Genomic DNA, 8,859 nt, shown 5'->3' with positions numbered 1-8,859 from the left:
AAATTTATTTACTAGTACATTTAATTAAAACAACAATTATTACTATAAAATAACCTTTAATTAAATTTATCAATATTAATATTAAACAATAATCTATAATAAAATTTATTTACAATAAAAATTCAATTAAAACTTTACTTCCTATAATAAAATTTTAAAAAAATTTATTTACTAGTACATTTAATTAAAACAACAATTATTACTATAAAATAACCTTTAATTAAATTTATCAATATTAATATTAAACAATAATCTATAATAAAATTTATTTACAATAAAAATTTAATTAAAACTTTATCTCCTATAATAAAATTTTAAAAAATTTTATTTACTGGTATATCTAATTAAAACAACAAAATTATTACTATAAAATAACCTTTAATTAAATTTATCAATATTAATATTAAACAATAATCTATAATAAAACTTATTTACAATAAAAATTCAATTAAAACTTTATCTCCTATAATAAAATTTTAAAAAATTTTATTTACTAGTACATTTAATTAAAACAATTATTACTATAAAATAACCTTTAATTAAATTTATCAATATTAAAATTAAACAATAATCTATAATAAAATTTATTTACAATAAAAATTCAATTAAAACTTTATCTACTATAATAAAATTTTAAAAAATTTTATTTACTAATATATTTAATTAAAACAACAAAATTATTAATATAAAATAACCTTTAATTAAATTTATCAATATTAATATTAAACAATAATTAATAATAAAATTTATTTACAATAAAAATTTAATTAAAACTTTATCTACTATAATAAAATTTTTTAAAATTTTATTTACTGGTATATCTAATTAAAACAACAAAATTATTACTATAAAATAACCTTTAATTAAATTTATAGATATTAATATTAAACAATAATTCATAATAAAATTTATTTACAATAAAAATTCAATTAAAACTTTACTTCCTATAATAAAATTTTAAAAAATTTTTATTTATTAGTACATTTAATTAAAACAACAAAATTATTACTATAAAATAACCTTTAACTAAATTTATTAATATTAACATTAAATCATAATCTATAATAAATTTTATTTTCAATAAAAATTCAATTAAAACTTTATCTCATATAAAATTTTAAAAAAATTTATTTACTAGTACATTTAATTAAAACAACAATTATTACTATAAAATAACCTTTAATTAAATTTATAAATATTAATATTAAACAATAATCTATAATAAAATTTATTTACAATAAAAATTCAATTAAAACTTTATCTCCTATAATAAAATTTTAAAAAATTTTATTTACTAGTATATCTAATTAAAACAACAAAATTATTACTATAAAATAACCTTTAATTAAATTTATCAATATTAACATTAAACAATAATCTATAATAAAACTTATTTACAATAAAAATTCAATTAAAACTTTATCTACTATAATAAAATTTTTTAAAATTTTATTTACTAATACATTTAATTAAAACAACAAAATTATTAATATAAAATAACCTTTAATTAAATTTATCAATATTAATATTAAACAATAATTCATAATAAAATTTATTTAAAATAAAAATTCAATTAAAACTTTATCTCCTATAATAAAATTTTAAAAAAATTTATTTACTAGTACATTTAATTAAAACAATTATTAATATAAAATAACCTTTAATTAAATTTATCAATATTAATATTAAACAATAATTTATAATAAAATTTATTTACAATAAAAATTTAATTAAAACTTTATCTCCTATAATAAAATTTTAAAAAATTTTATTTACTGATATATCTAATTAAAACAACAAAATTATTACTATAAAATAACCTTTAATTAAATTTATCAATATTAACATTAAACAATAATCTATAATAAAATTTATTTACAATAAAAATTCAATTAAAACTTTATCTACTATAATAAAATTTTAAAAAATTTTATTTACTAGTACATTTAATTAAAACAACAAAATTATTACTATAAAATAACCTTTAATTAAATTTATCAATATTAACATTAAACAATAATTCATAATAAAATTTATTTACAATAAAAATTCAATTAAAACTTTATCTCTTATAATAAAATTAAAAAAAAATTACTAGTACATTTAATTAAAACAACAATTATTACTATAAAATAACCTTTAATTAAATTTATCAATATTAATATTAAACAATAATCTATAATAAAATTTATTTACAATAAAAATTTAATTAAAACTTTATCTCCTATAATAAAATTTTAAAAAATTTTATTTACTAGTATATCTAATTAAAACAACAAAATTATTACTATAAAATAACCTTTAATTAAATTTATCAATATTAATATTAAACAATAATCTATAATAAAACTTATTTACAATAAAAATTCAATTAAAACTTTATCTCCTATAATAAAATTTTAAAAAATTTTATTTACTAGTACATTTAATTAAAACAACAATTATTAATATAAAATAACCTTTAATTAAATTTATCAATATTAACATTAAACAATAATCTATAATAAAATTTATTTACAATAAAAATTCAATTAAACCTTTATCTACTATAATAAAATTTTTTAAAATTTTATTTACTGGTATATCTAATTAAAACAACAAAATTATTACTATAAAATAACCTTTAATTAAATTTATAGATATTAACATTAAACAATAATTCATAATAAAATTTATTTACAATAAAAATTCAATTAAAACTTTATCTACTATAATAAAATTTTAAAAAAATTTATTTACTAGTACATTTAATTAAAACAACAATTATTACTATAAAATAACCTTTAATTAAATTTATCAATATTAATATTAAACAATAATCTATAATAAAATTTATTTACAATAAAAATTCAATTAAAACTTTACTTCCTATAATAAAATTTTAAAAAAATTTATTTACTAGTACATTTAATTAAAACAACAATTATTACTATAAAATAACCTTTAATTAAATTTATCAATATTAATATTAAACAATAATCTATAATAAAATTTATTTACAATAAAAATTTAATTAAAACTTTATCTCCTATAATAAAATTTTAAAAAATTTTATTTACTGGTATATCTAATTAAAACAACAAAATTATTACTATAAAATAACCTTTAATTAAATTTATCAATATTAATATTAAACAATAATCTATAATAAAACTTATTTACAATAAAAATTCAATTAAAACTTTATCTCCTATAATAAAATTTTAAAAAATTTTATTTACTAGTACATTTAATTAAAACAATTATTACTATAAAATAACCTTTAATTAAATTTATCAATATTAAAATTAAACAATAATCTATAATAAAATTTATTTACAATAAAAATTCAATTAAAACTTTATCTACTATAATAAAATTTTTTAAAATTTTATTTACTAATATATTTAATTAAAACAACAAAATTATTAATATAAAATAACCTTTAATTAAATTTATCAATATTAATATTAAACAATAATTCATAATAAAATTTATTTACAATAAAAATTTAATTAAAACTTTATCTACTATAATAAAATTTTTTAAAATTTTATTTACTGATATATCGAATTAAAACAACAAAATTATTACTATAAAATAACCTTTAATTAAATTTATAGATATTAATATTAAACAATAATTCATAATAAAATTTATTTACAATAAAAATTCAATTAAAACTTTACTTCCTATAATAAAATTTTAAAAAATTTTTATTTATTAGTACATTTAATTAAAACAACAAAATTATTACTATAAAATAACCTTTAACTAAATTTATTAATATTAACATTAAATCATAATCTATAATAAATTTTATTTTCAATAAAAATTCAATTAAAACTTTATCTCATATAAAATTTTAAAAAAATTTATTTACTAGTACATTTAATTAAAACAACAATTATTACTATAAAATAACCTTTAATTAAATTTATCAATATTAATATTAAACAATAATCTATAATAAAATTTATTTACAATAAAAATTTAATTAAAACTTTATCTCCTATAATAAAATTTTAAAAAATTTTATTTACTAGTACATTTAATTAAAACAATTATTACTATAAAATAACCTTTAATTAAATTTATCAATATTAATATTAAACAATAATCTATAATAAAACTTATTTACAATAAAAATTCAATTAAAACTTTATCTCCTATAATAAAATTTTAAAAAAATTTTATTTACTAGTACATTTAATTAAAACAATAAAATTATTACTATAAAATAACCTTTAATTAAATTTATCAATATTAACATTAAACAATAATCTATAATAAAATTTATTTACAATAAAAATTTAATTAAAACTTTATCTACTATAATAAAATTTTTTAAAATTTTATTTACTGATATATCTAATTAAAACAACAAAATTATTACTATAAAATAACCTTTAATTAAATTTATAGATATTAATATTAAACAATAATTCATAATAAAATTTATTTACAATAAAAATTCAATTAAAACTTTACTTCCTATAATAAAATTTTAAAAAATTTTTATTTATTAGTACATTTAATTAAAACAACAAAATTATTACTATAAAATAACCTTTAACTAAATTTATTAATATTAACATTAAATCATAATCTATAATAAATTTTATTTACAATAAAAATTCAATTAAAACTTTATCTCCTATAATAAAATTTTAAAAAAATTTTATTTACTAGTACATTTAATTAAAACAACAAAATTATTACTATAAAATAACCTTTAATTAAATTTATCAATATCAATACTAAACAATAATCTATAATAAAATTTATTTTCAATAAAAATTCAATTAAAACTTTATCTCCTATAATAAAATTTTAAAAAATTTTATTTACTAATATATCTAATTAAAACAACAAAATTATTATTATAAAATAACCTTTAATTAAATTTATCAATATTAACATTAAATAATAATCTATAATAAAATTTATTTACAATAAAAATTCAATTAAAACTTTATTTAATATAAAATTTTTTTAAAAATTTTATTTACTAGTATATTTAATTAAAACAACAAAATTATTACTATAAAATAACCTTTAATTAAATTTATAGATATTAACATTAAACAATAATTCATAATAAAATTTATTTACAATAAAAATTCAATTAAAACTTTACTTCCTATAATAAAATTTTAAAAAATTTTTATTTATTAGTACATTTAATTAAAACAACAAGATTATTACTATAAAATAACCTTTAATTAAATTTATCAATATTAACATTAAACAATAATCTATAATAAAATTTATTTTCAATAAAAATTTAATTAAAACTTTATTTCCTACAATAAAATTTTAAAAAAATTTTATTTACTAATACATTTAATTAAAACAATAAAATTATTACTATAAAATAACCTTTAATTAAATTTATCAATATTAATATTAAACAATAATCTATAATAAATTTTATTTACAATAAAAATTCAATTAAAACTTTATCTCATATAATAAAATTTTAAAAAAATTTATTTACTAGTACATTTAATTAAAACAACAAAATTATTACTATAAAATAACCTTTAATTAAATTTATCAATATTAATATTAAACAATAATCTATAATAAAATTTATTTACAATAAAAATTTAATTAAAACTTTATCTCCTATAATAAAATTTTAAAAAATTTTATTTACTAGTACATTTAATTAAAACAATTATTACTATAAAATAACCTTTAATTAAATTTATCAATATTAATATTAAACAATAATTTATAACAAAATTTATTTTCAATAAAAATTCAATTAAAACTTTATCTCCTATAATAAAATTTTAAATAATTTTATTTACTAGTACATTTAATTAAAACAACAAAATTATTATTATAAAATAACCTTTAATTAAATTTATCAATATTAACATTAAACAATAATCTATAATAAAATTTATTTACAATAAAAATTTAATTAAAACTTTATCTACTATAATAAAATTTTTTAAAATTTTATTTACTAGTACATTTAATTAAAACAACAAAATTATTAATATAAAATAACCTTTAATTAAATTTATCAATATTAACATTAAACAATAATCTATAATAAAATTTATTTTCAATAAAAATTCAATTAAAACTTTATCTCCTATAATAAAATTTTAAAAAATTTTATTTACTAATATATCTAATTAAAACAACAAAATTATTATTATAAAATAACCTTTAATTAAATTTATTAATATTAACATTAAATAATAATCTATAATAAAATTTATTTACAATAAAAATTCAATTAAAACTTTATTTAATATAAAAATTTTTTAAAAATTTTATTTACTAGTATATTTAATTAAAACAACAAAATTATTACTATAAAATAACCTTTAATTAAATTTATAAATATTAACATTAAACAATAATTCATAATAAAATTTATTTACAATAAAAATTCAATTAAAACTTTACTTCCTATAATAAAATTTTAAAAAATTTTTATTTATTAGTACATTTAATTAAAACAACAAAATTATTACTATAAAATAACCTTTAATTAAATTTATCGATATTAACATTAAACAATAATCTATAATAAAATTTATTTTCAATAAAAATTTAATTAAAACTTTATTTCCTATAATAAAATTTTAAAAAAATTTTATTTACTAGTACATTTAATTAAAACAATAAAATTATTACTATAAAATAACCTTTAATTAAATTTATAAATATTAACATTAAACAATAATTCATAATAAAATTTATTTACAATAAAAATTCAATTAAAACTTTACTTCCTATAATAAAATTTTAAAAAATTTTTATTTATTAGTACATTTAATTAAAACAACAAAATTATTACTATAAAATAACCTTTAATTAAATTTATCAATATTAACATTAAACAATAATCTATAATAAAATTTATTTTCAATAAAAATTTAATTAAAACTTTATTTCCTATAATAAAATTTTAAAAAAAATTTTATTTACTAGTACATTTAATTAAAACAATAAAATTATTACTATAAAATAACCTTTAATTAAATTTATCAATATTAATATTAAACAATAATCTATAATAAAACTTATTTTCAATAAAAATTCAATTAAAACTTTATCTCCTATAATAAAATTTTAAAAAAATTTTATTTACTAGTACATTTAATTAAAACAATAAAATTATTACTATAAAATAACCTTTAATTAAATTTATAAATATTAACATTAAACAATAATCTATAATAAAATTTATTTACAATAAAAATTCAATTAAAACTTTACTTCTTATAATAAAATTTTAAAAAAATTTTATTTACTAGTATATTTAATTAAAACAATAAAATTATTTATATGAAATAACCTTTAATTAAATTTATTTATATTAACATTAAACAATAATCTATAATAAAATTTATTTACAATAAAAATTCAATTAAAACTTTACTTCCTATAATAAAATTTTAAAAAAATTTTATTTACTAGTATATTTAATTAAAACAATAAAATTATTACTATAAAATAACCTTTAATTAAATTTATAAATATTAACATTAAACAATAATCTATAATAAAATTTATTTACAATAAAAATTCAATTAAAACTTTACTTCTTATAATAAAATTTTAAAAAAATTTTATTTACTAGTATATTTAATTAAAACAATAAAATTATTTATATGAAATAACCTTTAATTAAATTTATTTATATTATCATTAAACAATAATCTATAATAAAATTTATTTTCAATAAAAATTCAATTAAAACTTTATCTCCTATAATAAAATTTTAAAAAAATTTTATTTACTAGTACATTTAATTAAAACAATAAAATTATTACTATAAAATAACCTTTAATTAAATTTATAAATATTAACATTAAACAATAATCTATAATAAAATTTATTTACAATAAAAATTCAATTAAAACTTTATTTAATATAAAAATTTTTTAAAAATTTTATTTACTAGTATATTTAATTAAAACAACAAAATTATTACTATAAAATAACCTTTAATTAAATTTATAGATATTAACATTAAACAATAATTCATAATAAAATTTATTTACAATAAAAATTCAATTAAAACTTTACTTCCTATAATAAAATTTTAAAAAATTTTTATTTATTAGTACATTTAATTAAAACAACAAAATTATTACTATAAAATAACCTTTAATTAAATTTATCAATATTAACATTAAACAATAATCTATAATAAAATTTATTTTCAATAAAAATTTAATTAAAACTTTATTTCCTATAATAAAATTTTAAAAAAATTTTATTTACTAGTACATTTAATTAAAACAATAAAATTATTACTATAAAATAACCTTTAATTAAATTTATCAATATTAATATTAAACAATAATCTATAATAAAACTTATTTTCAATAAAAATTCAATTAAAACTTTATCTCCTATAATAAAATTTTAAAAAAATTTTATTTACTAGTACATTTAATTAAAACAATAAAATTATTACTATAAAATAACCTTTAATTAAATTTATAAATATTAACATTAAACAATAATCTATAATAAAATTTATTTACAATAAAAATTCAATTAAAACTTTACTTCTTATAATAAAATTTTAAAAAAATTTTATTTACTAGTATATTTAATTAAAACAATAAAATTATTTATATGAAATAACCTTTAATTAAATTTATTTATATTATCATTAAACAATAATTCATAATAAAATTTATTTTCAATAAAAATTCAATTAAAACTTTATCTCCTATAATAAAATTTTAAAAAAATTTTATTTACTAGTACATTTAATTAAAACAATAAAATTATTACTATAAAATAACCTTTAATTAAATTTATAAATATTAACATTAAACAATAATCTATAATAAAATTTATTTACAATAAAAATTCAATTAAAACTTTACTTCC

At 9.8% G+C, this 8,859-nt stretch overlaps 1 long non-coding RNA gene across 1 annotated transcript; it reads right to left on the bottom strand.

Annotated features, from left to right (window-relative positions):
- Positions 1–4,547: 4,547 nt before the first annotated feature.
- Positions 4,548–7,073, bottom strand: LOC143262904 (uncharacterized). The gene is made up of 2 exons (XR_013036539.1): positions 6,981–7,073; positions 4,548–4,712 (listed from the first exon to the last, which is right to left on the bottom strand). It is a non-coding gene; the product is annotated as an uncharacterized LOC143262904 (long non-coding RNA).
- Between the last annotated feature and the right edge of the window lie 1,786 nt (positions 7,074–8,859).

Source organism: Megalopta genalis, unplaced genomic scaffold, assembly GCF_051020955.1.
Source record: "Megalopta genalis isolate 19385.01 unplaced genomic scaffold, iyMegGena1_principal scaffold0237, whole genome shotgun sequence".
Lineage (NCBI taxonomy): Eukaryota > Metazoa > Arthropoda > Insecta > Hymenoptera > Halictidae > Megalopta > Megalopta genalis.
The sequence above is the reverse complement of the archived record's forward strand: the minus strand, read 5'-3'. Positions and strand labels throughout refer to the sequence as shown.